The sequence below is a fragment of the Staurois parvus genome, unplaced genomic scaffold (assembly GCF_062004578.1).
Source record: "Staurois parvus isolate SC_StPar_1 unplaced genomic scaffold, SC_StPar_1.0 ptg000368l, whole genome shotgun sequence".
Lineage (NCBI taxonomy): Eukaryota > Metazoa > Chordata > Amphibia > Anura > Ranidae > Staurois > Staurois parvus.
The window spans coordinates 238,946-262,918 of NW_028318164.1; the positions used below are offsets into that span (position 1 = coordinate 238,946).

The 23,973-nt window shown below is 49.5% G+C and overlaps 2 long non-coding RNA genes across 3 annotated transcripts in view; one reads left to right on the forward strand and one right to left on the reverse strand.

Annotated features, from left to right (window-relative positions):
* Positions 1–9,854, reverse strand: part of LOC149456220 (uncharacterized) — a 34,911-nt gene extending 25,057 nt beyond the window's left edge. Inside the window, exon 1 of one of the 2 annotated variants that reach the window (XR_016313933.1) lies at positions 9,802–9,854. This is a non-coding gene — a long non-coding RNA (uncharacterized LOC149456220). Of the gene's footprint in view, positions 1–7,233; positions 7,363–9,801 lie in introns of those variants that run through there. The other variant, XR_016313934.1, reaches the window with a different exon arrangement.
* Positions 5,471–23,973, forward strand: part of LOC149456221 (uncharacterized) — a 35,969-nt gene continuing 17,466 nt past the window's right edge. Inside the window, exons 1-2 of the long non-coding RNA XR_016313930.1 lie at positions 5,471–5,624; positions 20,732–20,804. This is a non-coding gene — a long non-coding RNA (uncharacterized LOC149456221). The remainder of the gene's footprint in view (positions 5,625–20,731; positions 20,805–23,973) is intronic.

Genomic DNA, 23,973 nt, shown 5'->3' on the forward strand with positions numbered 1-23,973 from the left:
TACTCGCCGTTACCAATTACCGATACTTTGCTATGCCATTGGCGTCCATACAAAATGTATGGACGCAAATTGCACCGCAAAGAATAGCATGCATTTTGAACAGGAATGCGATTGACTTTTTCAGGACTGCGTTATTGGTAGACAGTACTCCATTTTATAGGCTGAAGGTCTGCCAATCAGACCGCTGGGCGGCACAACCACTGCCATACTAGTGTAGTCCGAATGGTAACTAGGCAACCCTACCGTCGGACTCGCAGTGAAAAGAAGCCTGTTTTCCACAGACCCTATAGATCACAGGGCAGTACTTCTTAATGGCACTATATAGTATATATCCCTTAATGGCTCCCAACATCATTATTGGACAGTATAAATTGGACAGCCTCAAAAAACCTTTAATAATCTAAATAATTATAAATTTGATAAAAATACACTAGATAAAAAATAAAAAAACTCACCCCCTAATCCTCAAAAAAAACGGGTAATACCAACCCGATGCCATTAATATAAAAATTAGTATACAGAATTATATGTATATAAAAAATAAGTACATGTATATAAAAAATATTTTAATATACAAAACCCTTAATCAAATACTGTATACTAATAATCTCATATTGCCAATCCATAATATATGTGAATAAACCAAAATAAAATTACCTTTTATTAATATAATTAATAAATAATGCTCATAATAGTGTATTAGCACAGGTTTTTTTTTAGGCGGAGTGTAGACACTCTGTGCCTGAAGGAATGGAGTGAGGCTACCTCTCGGGGAAGCTCTGAAACTGTGGCAGGACAGGAATGTCGGTGGTGCATAGCTCTGAGGAAGTCTCGGCCTTCCTGTTGGGTTCACGAAGTTCAGGATTGATTGCACCTCCTCCCAGTTGGGTGTGGTCTGGTGGGATAACTGGGGTGTTGTGCATGGCCTGATAGGTGGAATATGGGTGGGGTGTCCTCCTTCAGGGGGTGACCACAGTACCCTGAGGGTTGTCATTCCCCCTGTTGCTGCCATGGGCTCTATTTAGATGTTTTGGAATTGTAATTCTAAAAAAAACCTAATTTATTTATTTAACATCCAATTATTTATTGTAACACACTATTGTGAGCATTTGTCTATGTCAGTAAAACTGAGGACTGGTAGGATGAGGACGGCGACAAAGGCAGTTCTCTGTGAACAAACTTCACGACAATTAAATCGCTTTAGACCTTTCAGACTGAAGGCATCTATGTGGAAGAGAGCTCTGCATTGATTAAAGAAGGGAAATGTGTCGGGACATTACAGGTGAGCATTGCTGACCACTGCATCACCCACCACAAGATAACAGCAACAACCATTTCAAATCTGTTCTCTGTTTTGTGAATGAAAAGGGTTGTTCTTATGTAGATCTTAGTAAACAAGTCTGGAGAGGAAGATGGAAGGTTCTAGGATGAGGCTTATTACAATCAGGCATCTAACAGTAAAAATACGATGACTAGCATGGAGTAGGTTAGCGTAGTGTAGTTTAGTGTAGGTCCTGCCCTGAAAGAGTCTACCTTGTCGTGGTGGGCAGGCTTGTCATCTTTTGGTTAAAAATGTCAAAACTGGAGAAAGAATGTATTGTCTCTGGGCAGTTTCATTTTTGACCATGGGATTCAACTAAAAGACTCCTAAGATTTCATATAGGCAGATCAGAAAAAAGTGTGACCAGGGGTCTGACGAAGGGCGGCAAAAACAGCAAATCCCCAAAATTAAGCAAGTGCAGCACCACCCATAAATGAACATAATTAACAATGTGTCTCATTTATAAAATCATGCAACAATAAAGTTCTGTGACTATTTGTAAAACTGTAATGCAACAATGTGAATAAATGCAATAAAAAAATAGAAAAAAATTACTAAAAATGAAAATAAAAATAATAATTAAAAAATATATTATTAATATATATTTTTTTAAGTTTTTTTATCATTTTAATCTTAATTTATTTTTTTCCTTTATTGCATGTATTTATATTGTCATGTTACATTGTTACGAATAGTCATAGAACCTAAGGCCTTGTTCGTGCCATTTTTTTCTGTATACCTTTCTGAGTTTTTCTGCATACGTTCTGCAAGGGTACAAAGAAAACAATAGTTCTCTATGTGCCCTATTCCCTGTATAAAACTCACTGATATGCGTATGAAAACAGATGTAAATTTGTGCTCTGCGAGTGAAATCTTTTCCATCAGTTTTTCTGCACGTATAGTGTGAACGAGGCCTAACTTGTATGATTTTATTAATGAGACACATTGTTAATTATGCTGATTTATGGGTAGCACTGATTTTAGCTTTAATAACTGTTGATCCTTCAGTTGAGAGGAGATACACGTTTTTTGGTGTAAGCAGCTTCCTTAATTAGGATACCTATACCACATAATAGGCACGGGATACCTATTGCTCGCCCGCCCGGCAGTGTCATTCAGTCACAGAATTCTGTGAATGGGAAACTACACTCTCGACTTGTAGTCCTCAGTGAATTACCACAGCACTGTTGAGCACTGTGATAGTTCGTTGTCTCTTCCCGTCAGTGTGTATCTGCTTGCCCGTACGGAGTAAAAGCACACATACACTGACAAGTCTGCAGAAGTCCTGCATAGCACCTGCGATCTGCTGATTGCAGGAGCGATGCTTTCTAATAAATGCACATTTTCTTACCTACAAAAAGATGTGCATGTATTATTTATTTATTTATTTTTTTAAAGGTGAACTTATCCTCTAAAACTAGCTATAAAATGGGACAGTTGCCATTTTTGTAAACGTAAGAAACAGGCACAACAATGTGTCACATAGAGGCATGGTGAGGGGTGCAGCAATGAGGCCACAGTGTACAAACTGTGGACACCCTGTCCTCAGTCCATACTGAGCTCCTGAGCCGCACAGTGCCATTGGTTGGTAAGATGCTGTTAGGTGTGCAGTAGGCAGTGCCTTAGCAAATAATTACGCATCCCTCGCCCCATTCAGCTGATGATTGGAATGTTCCCCAGCCTACAATTGAATGTAAACAAAGGGTTGGGGTGCTGGGGGTGCTGACTGATGTCATTGTTCAAAAAGTGCCATATTTAGTTTATTACATCAGCCGGCATTCTTAGCCCCTTCATTTACAATCAGCTGTCACCTGGAGAATCTCCTGGTTGTCAGCTGAATGGAGCCAGAGATGCATCCTTGGTTGCTAGGATAGCAGCAGCCTCCAGCATTCTAGCAACCAGCAAGCCCTAAGGAGGAAGCGTAACATCCACAACAGCTTTGCAGCGCAAACATGGTCTGGCCTGTCTCTGTACACCAAATTGGAGGTGGTTTTAATTACCTCCTGTTACGTTATCTACAAACTGTCAGTAATTCTTACATTTGAAAATTCCCAAAATAGGAACTACCCAAGTCTGTTGCATGTTTTGGAACTTTACGAGCAAGGCTTTCCTTAATTATGTGCAGATGATTTAAAGGCAATCTGGATCTCCCCAATGTGCCTAACATTGATGTCAGTGGGAAAATAATTCCTCATACATTGATGTCGGTTAAAATATAATGCCTGCTTGTACATTTGACTTACATCGATGTCACTGGGAATATAATGCTCTCAAGTTGCTGCAGATGGGAAAATAATTCCTGTTTCACTGGTGTCAGTGTGTTGCTACATAAGTGTACAGACGGTGGGAAGGGGTTTATTTGGCGTGGATGGGAAACCTCACATTGGAAGGAAGACCACATGAAATCACCACACACTGACAGCACAGCAATGAAGAACTCCCTTTAACACGTGTGTGCGTGTGCGTGCGTGTATATAACAAGTTTACTGCTACTTTAAATTGGTAAAGATTGTAAAATAATGCCCTTTATACTGGTGTCAATGGGAAAACTATTCCCCACCAACATACCAGTGACAGTGTGCAAAAAAAAAAAATAATTACATTGGTGTCAGTGGGAAAATAATTCCCCTTATGTGAGCATCCCTTTGGTAATATTTTTCACATACGTGGATGTCAGTGGAAAAATTACCAGTAAGGCTACGTTCACACTAGCGTTGTGTGCAGGCGGAAGAGAGGCGTTTGGGAAGCGTTTTTACCGCTTCCCAAACGCCTCGGACAATTCTGCACATTGCAGCACATGGTGCTGTTCTAACGGGAGCATTAGCATCGAGGCAAAACAGACACCTCTGGTCGAGTCAGGAGGCGTTGAAGCCTCCTATTCTAGTCTATGGTGCCGCTCCGCAAACGCGCGACTGGCGTTTGCGGTGGGGTTGTGGGGTGTTTGCGGAGCGGTAATACCATTCAAACTTCATTATAGGCGTTTGTGGGGCATTTTTAATGCTCGGAAAACACCTAGCAACCTCCGCTAAACCGCGCATGCGGCATTTTCCAAGCGTTAAAAAACGCTCCGCAAACGCCGGACGAACACATGCCAAACGCTATAGGGGCATTTGGCAAGCATTGGTAAAACAGTCAAGTGTGAACGAGCCTTAAATTGGAGTCAAAAATAATTTCCATTACACTGGTGTCATTAGGAAAATGATTTCTCTTTTCTTTTGTTAGTTCATCCTGGGACAAATCGGTTCAATCTCGGGACAAACTGATGCACCTGTCACCAAACACCAGGTTTTCTCTGGCCTGGTGGATCATCATTCAAGCTTTGTTGGGAAAATCCTTCCTATTGATCTCTTAAAAGATCCTCACAATGGAAGCAAGTCATGGGTTAGATTCCCTATGAAATTGTTATTGTGATCTGTGTTCCCCCTGGGGAGATTCACCTTCTATGTCCTGGTAACAGTAAGTGACATATAATGAGGGATTAAATGGAGTTAACTGTATCTATAGCCAAATCGTTTTCACTTTTGGATAGAGTAGAACAAATGTCTGCATTGGAGGACTTCTCTATTCCTTTTCTGGGAACAGCTTTTACAATTTTACATTTCTCATAATGTTCTGCTTCAGTGACAACAGCCATCAAGAAAAATAGAGACTCTCCCCAGTGCGGAAAAAAAACAATAAAACACAACAGGGGCGCCGATCCTTCCCACTTAACCAAGAACAGAAAAAAAAGTTTTGGCTATGCATACAGGTTACGTGTTCTGGTGAGGAATGTCTACGAGGGAATTTCCTGGCAAAGGCTCCAGGAGGGTTAATGTTCTGATTTTGGTTGCAGGGATGGGACTGTGTTAGTGTTGGGGGGTAGTGAGGAGGCAGGGGTGTATCTGCCATGAGGCAAACAAGGCGTTTGTCTAGGGTGGCAGTTTACAGGGGGCGGCACGCCCCCCAGGCAGAAGGGACACTGTGTGTGTCAACAACAGTGCTGCCATGGATGAGTGTACAGCCAAGCCGACACACAAGGAGGGTCACCCGGGCTAAGGGACTGGCTGCAGAGGAGAGAAGAGTGGTGGGCGGATCCCTGGTGTGCGCTCGGAGCGCGTGAGGGCGGGGCCCACTGTCAGTGTGCGCTGGGACGTGCAGGATGGCTAGAAGGTGCCAGCGGAGGAGGAAAAAGAAAAGAACGAGGTCAGGGTGTAGGAGCCCCCCGCTCTTTTGCAGCCGCCGCCGGAGATCCTGAGGGATATGGGACACAAGCGTCCCTCCTGGAGTGATCCTGACACTGTCTGGAGGAGCCCCTGCTGGACAGGTAAGAGCTTGGAGGACTGGTGCTTCCCCACCCCTGTCCCTCCGACACACAGCCCCCCACATGTCCCACTTCCCTCCCCCGTACCACTGCCCCCTCTCCGTCACACTGCCCCCGGTCACGCTGCCCCCTCCTGTCACCCTTTCCCACACCTGTTCCACTTCCCCCCTCCTGTCCCCCCACATTGTCCCACTACTCCCCATCTGTCCCCACTGCCCCTCACCTGTTCCTCTGTGCTCCTCCTGTCCCACTACCCCTCACCTGTCCCTCTGCGCTCCTCCTGTCCCACTGCCCCGATGCTGTCCCATGCCTCCTGTCACGCTGCCCCCCACCTGTCCCTCTGCGCTCCTCCTGTCTCACTGCCCCGATCCTGTCCCATGCCCCCCACCTGTCCCTCTGTGCTCCTCCTCCTGTCCCACTGCACTTCTCCTGTCCCTCTGCCCCCACCTGTCTCCCCACCCATCATGCTACCCCCCATCATGCTGTCCTCCCCCTGTCATGATGCCTCCCTCTTGTCCTGCTACCCTCCTACCTGTCTCGATGGCCTACTCCCCCTTCCTGCTGCCCCCCTCCTCTCCTGCTGCCCCCTTCCTGTCCTGCTGCCCCCCATCACGCTGACCCCCTCCTGTCCCACGACCCCCCCCTGCCATGTCACACTGCCCTCCATCAGGCTCCTGTACTGAAGAGGTGGATCTTAAACAGCAAGGGGAGAGATAAATGTAGATGGTGGGTGCTCAATTTTAGTCTTGCCTAGGGCAGCAAAAAAGTAAAATACACTACTGTGCGGAGGGTCGATGCTGGGACTGCAGGGATAGGTCAGTATGTGGGGACTGCAGGGATGGGTCAGTATGTGGGGATTGCAGGGATGGGTCAGTATGTGGAGATTGCAGGGATGGGTCAGTATGTGGGGATTGCAGGGATGGGTCAGTATGTGGGGACTGCAGGGATGGGTCAGTATGTGGGGATTGCAGGGATGGGTCAGTATGTGGGGATAGCAGGGATGGGTCAGTATGTGGGGATTGCAGGGATGGGTCAGTATGTGGTGGATGGGAGGATGGGTCAGTATGTGGGGATTGCAGGGAAGGGTCAGTATGTGGGGATTGCAGGGATGGGTCAGTATGTGGGGATTGCAGGGATGGGTCAGTATGTGGGGATTGCAGGGATGGGTCAGTATGTGGGGATTGCAGGGATGGGTCAGTATGTGGGGATTGCAGGGATGGGTCAGTATGTAGGGATTGCAGGGAAGGGTCAGTATGTGGGGATTGCAGGGATGGGTCAGTATGTGGGGATTGCAGGGATGGGTCAGTATGTGGGGATTGCAGGGATGGGTCAGTATGTGGGGATTGCAGGGATGGGTCAGTATGTGGGGATTGCAGGGAAGGGTCAGTATGTGGGGATTGCAGGGATGGGTCAGTATGTGGGGATTGCAGGGATGGGTCAGTATGTGGTGGATGGGAGGATGGGTCAGTGTTGTCTGTGATGGATACTACCAGCACTGATCTCCTGCCACTTCCAGCTCATACATGGGTATGGGGAGCCCTCTCTGTATATGGGTGACACACCATTCCTTCCCCCAGTGAGGACCCCTTTGCTCCCATCCTCACCCACCTACCTGTCTTCTGGATGAAGTACTGACAGCGCCTGCTGCTCACTGCACCCATCATCTGATACTTCATGTCCGTCCCCTCGCCCTTCACTTGCCGACATCGTTCCACCACCTTTACGCATTTGATGTCCATGTTGGCGGCTCACGGCTCTTCCACTATGAGGCTGACGGTACTTCACGTCCAATCAGATTCCCAGTATGGGGGAGGGGCTCTGTAAGACATAAACAGTGAGTTGTATGAGGATCCGCCATCGTTAGCGCCCACCCAAGCAATCATGTGACCATCATGGTGTGGGGCGAAAGTCAGAAATGATTGAAGAGCGATCTCCACCAATCTGATCTGACAATGTGTGCTGTGCTCATACAATCCTCCACAATTTGACCTTTCTATTACATCCGGGACCACCTAGTAATGGCGGCTGTATTGTAGGCAGGTTCCCTTAATGGGACCTGGGGGGTCAGAGGTCACTGGCAATCTGCACAGGCCGGCTCCCTGCTTTGAATCTGCAGCATAGAGGAGACCCTTCTGATAAAGAACACAGACTGCCCGGACCGTCAGCCATTTGTTATCTGATTGACCGATATGAAGCCGCCCCTACCCCTTACATGGACTGTTCCCATCGGAGTGCCCCATTACATGCATTGTTCCCATCGGTTTGCTCCTTTGCATGGACTGTTCTCATCGGAGAGCCCCCTTACATGGACTGTTCCCATCGGAGTGCCCCCTTTACATGGACTGTTCCCATCGGAGTGCCCCGTTACATGCATTGATCCCATCGGAGTGCCCCTTTACATGGACTGTTCCCATCGGAGTGCCCTTCTACATGGACTGTTCCCATCGGAGTGTCCCCTTACATTCACTGATCCCATCGGAGTGCCCCTTTACATTGACTGTTCCCATCGGAGTGCCCCTTTACATGGACTGTTCACATCGGAGTGCCCCCTTTACATGGACTGTTCCCATCGGAGTGCCCCGTTACATGCATTGATCCCATCGGAGTGCCCCTTTACATGGACTGTTCCCATCGGAGTGCCCTTCTACATGGACTGTTCCCATCGGAGTGTCCCCTTACATTCACTGATCCCATCGGAGTGCCCCTTTACATTGACTGTTCCCATCGGAGTGCCCCTTTACATGGATTGTTCACATCGGACTGCCCCCTTTACATGGACTGTTCCCATCGGAGTGCCCCCTTTACATGCACTGATCCCATCAGAGTGCCCACTTTACATGGACTGTTCCCATGGGAGTGCCCCCTTACATGGACTGTTCCCATCGGAGTGCCCCCTTACGTGCACTGATCCCATCGGAGTGCCCCCTTACATGAACTGTTCCCATCAGAGTGCCCCCTTACATGCACTGATCCCATCGGAGTGCCTCTTTACATGGACTGTTCCCATCGGAGTGCCCCCTTACATGCACTGATCCCATCGGAGTGCCCCCCTTACATGGACTGTTCCCATCGGAGTGCCCCCTTACATGCACTGATCCCATCGGAGTGCCCCTTTACACGGACTGTTCCCATCGGAGTGCCCCCTTTACACGGACTGTTCCCATCGGAGTGCCCCCTTTACATGCACTGATCCCATCGGAGTGTCCCATTACATGGACTGTTCCCATCGGAGTGTCCCATTACATGGACTGTTCCCATCGGAGTGCCCCCTTACATGCACTGATCCCATCGGAGTGCCCCCTTACATGGACTGTTCCCATCGGAGTGCCCCCTTACATGCACTGATCCCATCGGAGTGCCCCATTACATGCACTGATCCCATCGGAGTGCCCCCTTACATGCACTGATCCCATCGGAGTGTCCCATTACATGGACTGTTCCCATCGGAGTGCCCCATTACATGGACTGTTCCCATCGGAGTGCCCCCTTACATGGACTGTTCCCATCGGAGTGCCCCCTTACATGGACTGTTCCCATCGGAGTGCCCCATTATATGCACTGTTCCCATCGGAGTGCCCCCTTACATGGACTGTTCCCATCGGAGTGCCCCCTTACATGGACTGATCCCATCGGAGTGCCCCCTTACATGCACTGATCCCATCGGAGTGTCCCATTACATGGACTGTTCCCATCGGAGTGTCCCATTACATGGACTGTTCCCATGGGAGTGCCCCCTTACATGGACTGTTCCCATCGGAGTGCCCCCTTACATGCACTGATCCCATCGGAGTGCCCCCTTACATGGACTGTTCCCATCGGAGTGCCCCCTTACATGCACTGTTCCCATCGGAGTGCCCCTTACATGGACTGATCCCATCGGAGTGTCCCATTACATGGACTGTTCCCATCGGAGTGCCCCTTACATGGACTGATCCCATCGGAGTGCCCCATTACATGGACTGTTCCCATCGGAGTGCCCCCTTTACATGCACTGATCCCATCGGAGTGCCCCTTACATGGACTGATCCCATCGGAGTGCCCCCTTACATGGACTGTTCCCATCGGAGTGCCCCCTTACATGGACTGATCCCATCACCATCAGCACCGTGCAGGCAGCTGCTCCAAGCACAGCGCCGGTCTCCTAGCAACCGATGTAAACACTACAGAACAGATCACATACATTTCTTTTTCACGCTCCTCAGCTCCGCCTCCTAGCTGCTCAAAGTTGCTCCGTCCCTTTCTTTCTGCATCATCGGAGGGAGGAGTCTAGACTGAGGCGGGGCTCTATTCAGACAAGCTGGCTGCAGAATTTGAGAGGAAACACATGACCTCCACTCCGCCCCTTTTGTAATGAACTTTAATGAACTAACAAATATTCAGAGGCTACAGAGTGGAGCTCCACTTGACAGGAAACGTGACCTCCAAAATGGAGTTCCATTCTGCAGCCAGACTTCTCAGTTTCTGTACAAATCTACACAGGAAATATGTGACATCCACTTCATTGAGCTGCGATTGTTGGTTGTTTATTGAATTAAAGTTCAATAAACAAAAAGAAAAAAAAAGGAGACCTGAACTAAAGATGGAGTGCAGGCCACATGTCCTATCTAGAGTGGAGCTCCATTTTGCTGCTAGGCCACTCCCCTCGACTCATCTCCTGGAAGGCACAGCGCCGGTCTCCTAGCAACCTAAGTAGTCTACGATCCTACCCGCGCGCTCCTCAGCCCCGCCTCCTGGCTAATCGTACCGCACCGCCCCCTTTGGACGTTTCCAAAGGGGGAGGAGTCTAGACTGTGAGGAAGCTCTGCTCAGAAAGCAAGGACACTCTGGAGAGGACCGTCCAATCATCTCTGGGACAGACTGGGGGGGGGGGGGGGCAGGTGACATAAAGGGACACTCCGATGAGAACAATACATGCATAGGGCACTCCAATGAGAACAGTCCATGTAAAGGGGGCACTCCGATGGGATCAGTCCATGTGAGGGGGCACTCCGATGGGGACAGTCCATGTGAGGGGGCACTCCAATGGGATCAGTCCATGTAAGGGGGCACTTTGATGGGAACAGTCCATGTAAGGGGGCACTCCGATGGGAACAGTCCATGTAAGGGGGCACTCCGATGGGATCAGTCCATGTAAGGGGGCACTCCGATGGGAACACTGCATGTAAGGGGACACTCCGATGAGAACACTGCATGTTAGGGGGCACTCCGATGGGAACAGTTCATGTAAGGGGGCACTCCGATGGGAACAGTCCATGTAAGGGGGCACTCCGATGGGAACACTGCATGTAAGGGGACACTCCGATGAGAACACTGCATGTTAGGGGGCACTCCGATGGGAACAGTTCATGTAAGGGGGCACTCCGATGGGAACAGTCCATGTAAGGGGGCACTCCGATGGGAACACTGCATGTAAGGGGGCACTCCGATGGGAACAGTCCATGTAAGGGGGCACTTTGATGGGAACAGTCCATGTAAGGGGGCACTCCGATGAGAACACTGCATGTCAGGGGGCACTCCAATGGGAACAGTCCATGTAAGGGGGCACTCCGATGGGAACAGTCCATGTAAGGTGGCACTCCGATGGGAACAGTCCATGTAAGGGGGCACTCCGATGGGAACGTTCCATGTAAGGGGGCTCTCCGATGGGAACAGTGCATGTAAGGGGGCACTCCGATGGGAACAGTCCATGTAAGGGGGCACTCCGATGGGAACAGTCCAAGTAAGGGGGCACTCCGATGGGAACAGTCCTTGTAAGGGGGCATTCTGATGGGAACAGTCCATGTAAGGGGGCACTCCGATGGGAACAGTCCATGTGAGGGGCACTCCGATGGGATCAGTCCATGTAAGAGGGCATTCCGATGGGATCAGTCCATGTAAGGGGTGACTCCGATGAGAACAATGCATGTTAAGGGGCACTCCGATGGGAACAGTTCATGTAAGGGGGCACTCCGATGGGATCAGTCCATGTAAGGGGGCACTCCGATGAGAACAGTCCATGTAAAGGGGGCACTCCGATGGGATCAGTCCATGTGAGGGGGCACTCCGATGGGATCAGTCCATGTGAGGGGACACTCCGATGGGAACAGTCCATGTGAGGGGCACTCCGATGGGATCAGTCCATGTGAGGGGGCACTCCGATGGGAACAGTACATGTTTGGGGGAACTCCGATGGGATCAGTCCATGTAAGGGGGCACTCCGATGGGATCAGTCCATGTAAGGGGGCACTCCGATGGGAACACTGCATGTAAGGGGGCACTCCAATGGGAACAGTCCATGTGAGGGGGCACTCCGATGGGAACAGTACATGTTTGGGGGAACTCCGATGGGATCAGTCCATGTAAGGGGGCACTCCGATGGGATCAGTCCATGTAAGGGGGCACTCCGATGGGAACACTGCATGTAAGGGGGCACTCCAATGGGAACAGTCCATGTAAGGGGGCACTCCGATGGGAACAGTCTTTGTAAGGGGGCACTCCGATGGGAACAGTCCATGTAAGGGGGAACTCCGATGGGAACAGTCCTTGTAAGGGGGCACTCCGATGGGAACAGTCCATGTAAGGGGGCACTCCGATGGGATCAGTCCATGTAAGGGGGCACTCCGATGGGAACACTGCATGTAAGGGGACACTCCGATGAGAACACTGCATGTTAGGGGGCACTCCGATGGGAACAGTTCATGTAAGGGGGCACTCCGATGGGAACAGTCCATGTAAGGGGGCACTCCGATGGGAACACTGCATGTAAGGGGACACTCCGATGAGAACACTGCATGTTAGGGGGCACTCCGATGGGAACAGTTCATGTAAGGGGGCACTCCGATGGGAACAGTCCATGTAAGGGGGCACTCCGATGGGAACACTGCATGTAAGGGGGCACTCCAATGGGAACAGTCCATGTAAGGGGGCACTTTGATGGGAACAGTCCATGTAAGGGGCACTCCGATGAGAACACTGCATGTAAGGGGGCACTCCAATGGGAACAGTCCATGTAAGGTGGCACTCCGATGGGAACAGTCCATGTAAGGGGGCACTCCGATGGGAACGTTCCATGTAAGGGGGCTCTCCGATGGGAACAGTGCATGTAAGGGGGCTCTCCGATGGGAACAGTCCATGTAAGGGGGCACTCCGATGGGAACAGTCCAAGTAAGGGGGCACTCCGATGGGAACAGTCCTTGTAAGGGGGCATTCTGATGGGAACAGTCCATGTAAGGGGGCACCCAGATGGGAATAGTCCATGTAAGGGGGCACTCCGATGGGATCAGTCCATGTAAGGGAGCACTCTGATGGTATCAGTCCATGTAAGGGGGCATTCCGATGGGATCAGTCCATGTAAGGGGTGACTCCGATGGGAACACTGCATGTAAGGGGGCACTCCGATGAGAACACTGCATGTTAGGGGGCACTCCGATGGGAACATTTCATGTAAGGGGGCACTCCGATGAGAACAGTCCATGTAAAGGGGGCACTCCGATGGGATCAGTCCATGTGAGGGGGCACTCCGATGGGAACATTCCATGTGAGGGGGCACTCCGATGGGATCAGTCCATGTGAGGGGGAACTCCGATGGGAACAGTCCATGTGAGGGGGCACTCCGATGGGAACAGTACATGTTTGGGGGAACTCCGATGGGAACAGTTCATGTAAGGGGGCACTCCGATGGGAACAGTCCATGTAAGGGGGCACTCCGATGGGAACACTGCATGTAAGGGGACACTCCGATGAGAACACTGCATGTTAGGGGGCACTCCGATGGGAACAGTTCATGTAAGGGGGCACTCCGATGGGAACAGTCCATGTAAGGGGGCACTCCGATGGGAACACTGCATGTAAGGGGGCACTCCGATGGGAACAGTCCATGTAAGGGGGCACTTTGATGGGAACAGTCCATGTAAGGGGGCACTCCGATGAGAACACTGCATGTCAGAGGGCACTCCAATGGGAACAGTCCATGTAAGGGGGCACTCCGATGGGAACAGTCCATGTAAGGGGGCACTCCGATGGGAACAGTCCATGTAAGGGGGCACTCCGATGGGAACAGTCCAAGTAAGGGGGCACTCCGATGGGAACAGTCCATGTAAGGGGGCACTCCGATGGGAACAGTCCAAGTAAGGGGGCACTCCGATGGGAACAGTCCTTGTAAGGGGGCATTCTGATGGGAATAGTCCATGTAAGGGGGCACTCCGATGGGATCAGTCCATGTAAGGGGGCATTCCGATGGGATCAGTCCATGTAAGGGGTGACTCCGATGGGAACACTGCATGTAAGGGGGCACTCCGATGAGAACACTGCATGTTAGGGGGCACTCCGATGGGAACATTTCATGTAAGGGGGCACTCCGATGGGATCAGTCCATGTAAGGGGGCACTCCGATGAGAACAGTCCATGTAAAGGGGGCACTCCGATGGGATCAGTCCATGTGAGGGGGCACTCCGATGGGAACATTCCATGTGAGGGGGCACTCCGATGGGATCAGTCCATGTGAGGGGGCACTCCGATGGGAACATTCCATGTGAGGGGGCACTCCGATGGGATCAGTCCATGTGAGGGGGCACTCCGATGGGAACAGTACATGTTTGGGGGAACTCCGATGGGATCAGTCCATGTAAGGGGGCACTCCAATGGGATCAGTCCATGTAAGGGGGCACTCCGATGAGAACACTGCATGTTAGGGGGCACTCCGATGGGAACAGTTCATGTAAGGGGGCACTCCGATGGGAACAGTCCATGTAAGGGGGCACTCCGATGGGAACACTGCATGTAAGGGGACACTCCGATGAGAACACTGCATGTTAGGGGGCACTCCGATGGGAACAGTTCATGTAAGGGGGCACTCCGATGGGAACAGTCCATGTAAGGGGGCACTCCGATGGGAACACTGCATGTAAGGGGGCACTCCAATGGGAACAGTCCATGTAAGGGGGCACTTTGATGGGAACAGTCCATGTAAGGGGCACTCCGATGAGAACACTGCATGTAAGGGGGCACTCCAATGGGAACAGTCCATGTAAGGTGGCACTCCGATGGGAACAGTCCATGTAAGGGGGCACTCCGATGGGAACGTTCCATGTAAGGGGGCTCTCCGATGGGAACAGTGCATGTAAGGGGGCTCTCCGATGGGAACAGTCCATGTAAGGGGGCACTCCGATGGGAACAGTCCAAGTAAGGGGGCACTCCGATGGGAACAGTCCTTGTAAGGGGGCATTCTGATGGGAACAGTCCATGTAAGGGGGCACCCAGATGGGAATAGTCCATGTAAGGGGGCACTCCGATGGGATCAGTCCATGTAAGGGAGCACTCTGATGGTATCAGTCCATGTAAGGGGGCATTCCGATGGGATCAGTCCATGTAAGGGGTGACTCCGATGGGAACACTGCATGTAAGGGGGCACTCCGATGAGAACACTGCATGTTAGGGGGCACTCCGATGGGAACATTTCATGTAAGGGGGCACTCCGATGGGATCAGTCCATGTAAGGGGGCACTCCGATGAGAACAGTCCATGTAAAGGGGGCACTCCGATGGGATCAGTCCATGTGAGGGGGCACTCCGATGGGAACATTCCATGTGAGGGGGCACTCCGATGGGATCAGTCCATGTGAGGGGGCACTCCGATGGGAACAGTCCATGTGAGGGGGCACTCCGATGGGAACAGTACATGTTTGGGGGAACTCCGATGGGAACAGTTCATGTAAGGGGGCACTCCGATGGGAACAGTCCATGTAAGGGGGCACTCCGATGGGAACACTGCATGTAAGGGGACACTCCGATGAGAACACTGCATGTTAGGGGGCACTCCGATGGGAACAGTTCATGTAAGGGGGCACTCCGATGGGAACAGTCCATGTAAGGGGGCACTCCGATGGGAACACTGCATGTAAGGGGGCACTCCGATGGGAACAGTCCATGTAAGGGGGCACTTTGATGGGAACAGTCCATGTAAGGGGGCACTCCGATGAGAACACTGCATGTCAGGGGGCACTCCAATGGGAACAGTCCATGTAAGGGGGCACTCCGATGGGAACAGTCCATGTAAGGGGGCACTCCGATGGGAACAGTCCATGTAAGGGGGCACTCCGATGGGAACAGTCCAAGTAAGGGGGCACTCCGATGGGAACAGTCCATGTAAGGGGGCACTCCGATGGGAACAGTCCAAGTAAGGGGGCACTCCGATGGGAACAGTCCTTGTAAGGGGGCATTCTGATGGGAACAGTCCATGTAAGGGGGCACCCAGATGGGAATAGTCCATGTAAGGGAGCACTCTGATGGTATCAGTCCATGTAAGGGGGCATTCCGATGGGATCAGTCCATGTAAGGGAGCACTCTGATGGTATCAGTCCATGTAAGGGGGCATTCCGATGGGATCAGTCCATGTAAGGGGTGACTCCGATGGGAACACTGCATGTAAGGGGGCACTCCGATGAGAACACTGCATGTTAGGGGGCACTCCGATGGGAACATTTCATGTAAGGGGGCACTCCGATGGGATCAGTCCATGTAAGGGGGCACTCCGATGAGAACAGTCCATGTAAAGGGGGCACTCCGATGGGATCAGTCCATGTGAGGGGGCACTCCGATGGGAACATTCCATGTGAGGGGGCACTCCGATGGGATCAGTCCATGTGAGGGGGCACTCCGATGGGAACAGTCCATGTGAGGGGGCACTCCGATGGGAACAGTACATGTTTGGGGGAACTCCGATGGGATCAGTCCATGTAAGGGGGCACTCCAATGGGATCAGTCCATGTAAGGGGGCACTCCGATGGGAACACTGCATGTAAGGGGGCACTCCAATGGGAACAGTCCATGTAAGGGGGCACTCCGATGGGAACAGTCTTTGTAAAGGGGCACTCCGATGGGAACAGTCAATGTAAGGGGGCACTCCGATGGGAACAGTCTTTGTAAGGGGGCACTCCGATGAGAACAGTCCATGTAAGGGGGCACCCAGATGGGAACAGTCCATGTAAGGGGGCACTCCGATGGGAACAGTCCATGTAAGAGGGCACCCAGATGGGAACAGTCCATGTAAGGGGGCACTCCGATGGGAACAGTCCATGTAAGGGGGCACTCCGATGGGAACAGTCCATGTAAGGGGGCACTCCGATGGGATCAGTCCATGTAAGGGGGCACTCCGATGGGATCAGTTCATGTAAGGGGGCACTCCGATGGGAACAGTCCATGTAAGGGGGCACACCGATGGGATCAGTCCATGTAAGGGGGCACTCCGATGGGAACACTGCATGTAAGGGGACACTCCGATGAGAACACTGCATGTTAGGGGGCACTCCGATGGGAACAGTTCATGTAAGGGGGCACTCCGATGGGAACAGTCCATGTAAGGGGGCACTCCGATGGGAACACTGCATGTAAGGGGGCACTCCGATGGGAACAGTCCATGTAAGGGGGCACTTTGATGGGAACAGTCCATGTAAGGGGGCACTCCGATGAGAACACTGCATGTAAGGGGGCACTCCAATGGGAACAGTCCATGTAAGGGGGCACTCCGATGGGAACAGTCCATGTAAGGTGGCACTCCGATGGGAACAGTCCATGTAAGGGGGCACTCCGATGGGAACATTCCATGTAAGGGGGCTCTCCGATGGGAACAGTGCATGTAAGGGGGCTCTCCGATGGTAACAGTCCATGTAAGGGGGCACTCCGATGGGAACAGTCCATGTAAGGGGGCACTTTGATGGGAACAGTCCAAGTAAGGGGGCACTCCGATGGGAACAGTCCTTGTAAGGGGGCATTCTGATGGGAACAGTCCATGTAAGGGGGCACCCAGATGGGAATAGTCCATGTAAGGGGGCACTCCGATTGGATCAGTCCATGTAAGGGAGCACTCTGATGGTATCAGTCCATGTAAGGGGGCATTCCGATGGGATCAGTCCATGTAAGGGGTGACTCCGATGGGAACACTGCATGTAAGGGGGCACTCCGATGAGAACACTGCATGTTAGGGGGCACTCCGATGGGAACAGTTCATGTAAGGGGGCACTCCGATGGGAACAGTCTATGTAAGGGGGCACTTTGATGGGAACAGTCCATGTAAGGGGGCACTCCGATGGGAACAGTCCATGTAAGGGGGCACTCCGATGGGAACAGTCCATGTAAGGGGGCACTCCGATGGGAACAGTCCATGTAAGGGGGCTCTCCGATGGGAACAGTCCATGTAAGGGGGCTCTCCGATGGGAATAGTCCATGTAAGGGGGCACTCTGATGGGAACAGGTCATGTAAGGGGGCACTCCGATGGGAACAGTCCACGTAAGGGGCACTCTGATGGGAACAGTCCATTAAAGGGGTCTCTCTGATGGGAACAGTTCATGTAAGGGGGCACTCTGATGGGAACAATCCATGTAAAGGGGTTCTCTGATGGGAACAGTCCATGTGAGTGGGTACTGAGATTAGGATAGTCCATATAAGGGGGCACTCTGATGAGGAGAACTGATGTAAGGAGGAACTGTATTGGGGACTCTGATATAAAAGGGCACTCTGATGGGGTTAATCCATGTAAGGGAGACTCTGTAGGGACATCTGGTGTAAGAGGAACTTTGATGAGGACTCCTGATATAAGGAACCACCATGATGGGGACAGTCCATGTAAAGGGGCACTCCAAAAGGAACAGACCTTGTAAGGGGGCACTCGGATGGAGACAGCCCATGTAAAGGGGCACTCCACTAAGGACAGTCCATGAAATGGGAATTCTGATGAGGACAACTGATTTAAGGGGACACTTGGAGAATCTGATATAAAGAGGGCCTTTGTGGATTACTCCTGATAAAAGACGGAACTCCGATGGGGACAATGCATGTAAGGGGGACTGTGATAAGGATGTCTGATGTAAGGGGGACCTTAATGAGGACTTCTGATATAATGGGGCGCAGTGATGGGGAGTCCTGATATAAGGGGCACAGTGATGGGGAGACCTGATATAATGGGACACAGTGATGAGGAGACCCGATATAATGGGGCACAGTGAAGGGGAGACCTGATATAATGGTGCGCAGTGATGAGGAGACCCGATATAATGGGACACAGTCATGAGGAGACCTGATATAATGGGGCACAGTGATGGGGAGACCCGATATAATGGGACACAGTGATGAGAAGACCCGATATAATGGGACACAGTGATGAGGAGACCCGATATAATGGGACACAGTGATGAGGAGACCCGATATAATGGGACACAGTGATGAAGAGACCTGATATAATGGGACACAGTGATGAGGAGACCTGATATAAAGGGGCACAGTGATGGGGAGACCTGATATAAGGGGCACAGTGATGGGGAGACCTGATATAATGGGGCACAGTGATGAGGAGACCCGATATAATGGGACGCAGTGATGGGGAGACCTGATATAATGGTGCGCAGTGATGGGGAGACCTGATATAATGGGGCGTAGTGATGGGGAGACCTGATATAATGGGGCGTAGTGATGAGGAGACCTGATATAAGGGGGCACAGTGATGGGGAGACCTGATATAAGGGGGCACAGTGATGGGGAGACCTGATATAATGGGGCACAGTGATGGGGAGACCTGATATAATGGGGCACAGTGATGGGGAGACCTGATATAATGGGGCGTAGTGATGAGGAGACCTGATATAAGGGGGCACAGTGATGGGGAGACCTGATATAATGGGGCACAGTGATTTGGGAGACCTGATATAATGGGGCGCAGTGATGGGGAGACCTGATATAAGGGGTGCTGGTTCTGTTTATTCATCCTAATGACAGTCTAATACAGACTAGTGGATCCCGGGTCATGTCTGGTGGGACAGAAGTGTGAAGAGGGAATACTGGTTCTCTGTGTCTCTAGTGCACAGTGTGAACAGCTGTCAGTCACTCACACACAATGGTGACATCATGGCCCCTCTGGCTTTTTTTAATCTTTTATTATCTACAGAAATAGTACATATCATACATAACTATATGATACAGCCTGTCACCAACATTACCAGAGCCCCCCGTAATATCAATGTATAAATCTGTGTCCCCCTATAACATTGTTTTCTTATCAGAAGGCTGATGTCTGGAAGATGTTGGAACTAAGTATCCGATATGTGAAGGGGGAACTTTCTGGCCACGATTCTTCAGATTATAATCCAAACGAGTCCACCGAAATCATTATCAACACATTAGTGAAAGTGTCTCGGTGAATTCATAAGGAAATCTGTAGCATCATAAAATGTAATACAACAAAATAAAACCGAGGGGTGACTCTATTATACATCAATAGACTGTCCAGTTTGCAATTGCAGTTGCTCCACAGCTTACTAAATACGGGGAAGCACTGCTGACATCCATCACCCCATTAAGTGCGAGTACAAATGTTGTTCTTTTTCATGTTCATGCATGTGATTGGGTATTCTTTACCAGCTGCAGCTTTATTTCATTTACTAAGCTCTGGAGCAATAGAACTTGCAAAGTGCACATGCTATTTAACTTTAGTAAATCAACCCCAAAGTGTCCGTGTTTTGTTCAGTTCTTCTCCTTCACGTTGTATTTTAGAGAAGAAACATTGATCAAAGAAAAGGAGATATATAGAGACATTACAGGTGATCATTGCTGACCACTGCATCACCCACCATAAGATAACAGCAACAACCATTTCAAGGCTGTTCTCTGTTTTGTGAATGAAAAGGGTTGTTCTTATGTAGATCTTAGTAAACAAGTCTGGAGAGGAAGATGGAAGGTTCTAGGATGAGGCTTATTACAATCAGGCATCTAACACTAAGAATACGATGACTAGCATGGAGTAGGTTAGCGTAGTGTAGTTCAGTGTAGGTCCTGCCCTGAAAGAGTCTACCTTGTCGTGGTGGGCAGGCTTGTCATCTTTTGGTTACAAATGTCAAAACTGGAGAAAGAATGTATTGTCTCTGGGCAGTTTCATTTTTGACCATGGGATTCAACTAAAAGACTCCTAGATTTCATATAGACAGACCAGAAAAAAATAGTTATATGTCTATATAGAAAAAAAGATGCAGACAGTAATCTGTACAAAGTATTTTAAAGTGGCTTTGTATGTTATCAGCATTTTTATTGTTACACGTTTATTCCTTCCATTTCATGCCGGCAACATTTCTCTGATCTAATGTTTACAGGGGTATACTCTCTGGCCACGACACGACTCTGGAGATTTCTCTGCTGACCCACGGATGTTGATCAGGTGTCCAGGTAGGGTGGCGGCTTTCTCTTTGGGTCCTCATGCTGTTTGGTCTGCTGTCATAGGACTGCCTTGGTCATTCTTCTCCTCTGATCAGTCCTCAGTGTTGCCAACATAGAAATAATGCTTGTAATAGTGTATTAGCACAGGTTTTTTTAAGCGGAGAGTAGACACTCTTCATCTGAAGGAATGGAGTGAGGCTAATTCTTGGGGAGCTCTGAAACTGCGGCAGGACAGGAATGTTGGTGGCGCATAGCTCTGAGGAAGTCTCGGCCTTCCTGTAGGGTTCACGAAGTTCAGGATTGATTGCACCTCCTCCCAGTTGGGTGTGGTCTGGTGGGATAACTGGGGTGTTGTGCATGGCCTGATAGGTGGAATATGGGTGGGGTGTCCTCCTTCAGGGGGTGACCACAGTACCCTGAGGGTTGTCATTCCCCCTGTTGCTGCCATGGGCTCTGTTCAGATGTTTTGGAATTTTAATTCTAAAAAAACCTTTTTTTTATTTAACATCCAATTATTTATTGTAATACACTATTGTGAGCATTTTTCTATGTCAGTAAAACTGGGGACTGGTAGGATGAGGAGGGCGACAAAGGCAGTTCTCTGTGAACAAACTTCACTATAATTAACCACTTGCCCTCCTGAGGATTTACCCCCCTTCCGGTCAGCAGGCCTCTTTTTGCTACTCGGCGCTGCACTAATTCAACTGATAATTGCGTGGTCATGCAATGCTGCTCCCAAACGAAATTTGCGTCCTTTTTTCCACACAAATAGAGCTTTCTTTTGGTGGTATTTGATCACCTGTGCGCTTTTTATTTTTCACGCTATAAACAAAAATAGACCAAAAATTTTGAAGAAAAACAATGTTTTTTACTTTCAGCTATAAAAAATATATAGTAAACTCAAAGTTAGTTATAAATTTAGGCCAAAATGTATTCTGCTTCATGTTTTTGGTAAAAAAATCCCAATAAGTGTATATTGATTGCTTTGTGTGAAAGTTATAGCGTCTACAAACTATGGTATAGATACTGCAATTAACGCCATTTTTTGCTATACAGCGCTGTGCTGGTTTAACGGACAATTGCACGGTCATGCAATATGGTATATAAATGAAATTTACATCTTTTTTTTCCCACAAATTGATCGGTGGTATTTTATCCCCTGTATGTTTTTTATTTTTTGCGCTATAAAAAAAAAAAGGGTGACTATTTTGACAAAAAAAAAACCAATATTTTGGACTTTTTGCTATAAAACATGTCCAGTAAAAAAAATGTAAAAATAAAATTTAGTCATAAATTTCTGCCAAAATGTATTCTGTGACATGTCTTTGCTTAAAAAAAATCCCAATACGTGTAAATTAATTGGTTTACGTGAAAATTATAGCGTCTACAAATGGCGGGAAAGATACTGGGATTTTTTTTTATTATACTAATAATGGCGGCCATCAGCGACTTGTGGTGATCAGCGATTTATGACAGTGATCAGCGACTTATGGCGGGACTGCGGCGAACATTTTGACACTGGGGGGGAACTGACTAGGGTCACTGACATCCCCAGTGACACCAAAAAAAAAAAACACTGACACTGTACTAATGGCACTGGGGAGGAAGGGGTTAACTTTTATTAGGTAAAGAAAGGGTTAAATGTGTGAGGGGAGTGTTTTACTAGGGGGCGGGGGTGTGTACTTCACAGGAACACGCTGATCCTGAGAGATAAAGTCTTCTCTCAGGTTGAGGTGCTGGGAACTGACAGATAGCAGAGCTGCAATGTAAACACTGCAGCCGTGCTATCTGTAAGTGATTACTTGTAATCGCCGGCACCCGGCAGGAAATGACCCATTAGGAGCCGGTGATGGACACCCACTGCCACGATCGGTGGGACGGGTAGGGCGGGCACGTGCCTCGCGCGCTACCCCTACCTGTTTTGCACAGTGACGTTAAAAGACGGCACTGTGCGTACAGGTGCCGCCCTGCCGCAGTAAAAACACTGCGGGGGGTCGGCAAGCGGTTAAACTGCTTTAGACCTTTCAGACTGAAGGTCAATTATTTTCAATTACTGTTTTGTACAGACATCGATGCTTGGTCAGAGAGTGAAGTGTGGTTCATTACACAATGGTGTGTACATTAAAACGTGAAGGAAAAAGTGGACTCTTTGTTTTATTCTATTTCAGTATGCTAGAGATATGAATATGTGTGGGAGATTGGGGACAATACCCCTAGTGTCTTTCCAAGTCTAATCAGGTAATAGACACATCTTGGGGAGTCTCCCATCTTGTACACTTCACCTGCCTTATTGCGGGCTAATGTGGATGTATGTATGTGGAAGAGAGCTCAGAATTGATCAAAGAAGGGGAAATGTGCCATTACAGGTGACCATTGCTGACCACTGCATCACCCGTCATATAATACCAGCAACAGCCATTTTAAATTTGTTCTCTGTTTTGTGAATGAAAAAGGTTGTTCTTTTGTAGATCTTGGTAAACAAGTCTGGAAAGGAAGAAGGCAGGTTCTAGGTTGAGGCATATTACATACAGGCATCTAACACTAAAAATACGATGACTAGCATGGAGTAGGTTAGAGTAGTGTAGTTTAGTGTAGGCCCTGCCCTAAAAGAGTCTACCTTGTCGTGGTGGGCAGGCTTGTCATCTTTTGGTTAAGACCAGACCAGAACAGACCAGAAAAAAATAGTTATATGTCTATATTTATAGAAAAAAAGATACAGACAGCTATAGTTCTGAAGAAGTCCCCGAAGTGGGCGGGACAAAATGCGTAAGCTGACACGTGCCTACCCTCTCTCTCTGACATCCACATGCCATCTCCACATGCTGTGGTTCATATGTAGACCTTTCACAGCCATACATCTATTCTTGAGCCGTTTGCTAGGCTTGAACTTGAGGACTGGCCACCATCCACGGGAGTGCAGGCAGATTTTTTGCTGGACTTGGAGGTTCCATTGTTATTTCAGCCTTTATCATCACAGGACCCAGGGGTCCTATCAGACTGTGAGTTATAGCGATTTGTGATGCTACTTTAATCATATCAGTTGTACAGATCACGGGCTGGACTGGTCATACGAGTTCATGTTGCTTATTTACTCCTACAATATCCTCTATCACATAGGCTGGCTACTGTGTACTATAGTACTGAACTCCCAGTTACAAGCTGACCATCCTCACTCCAT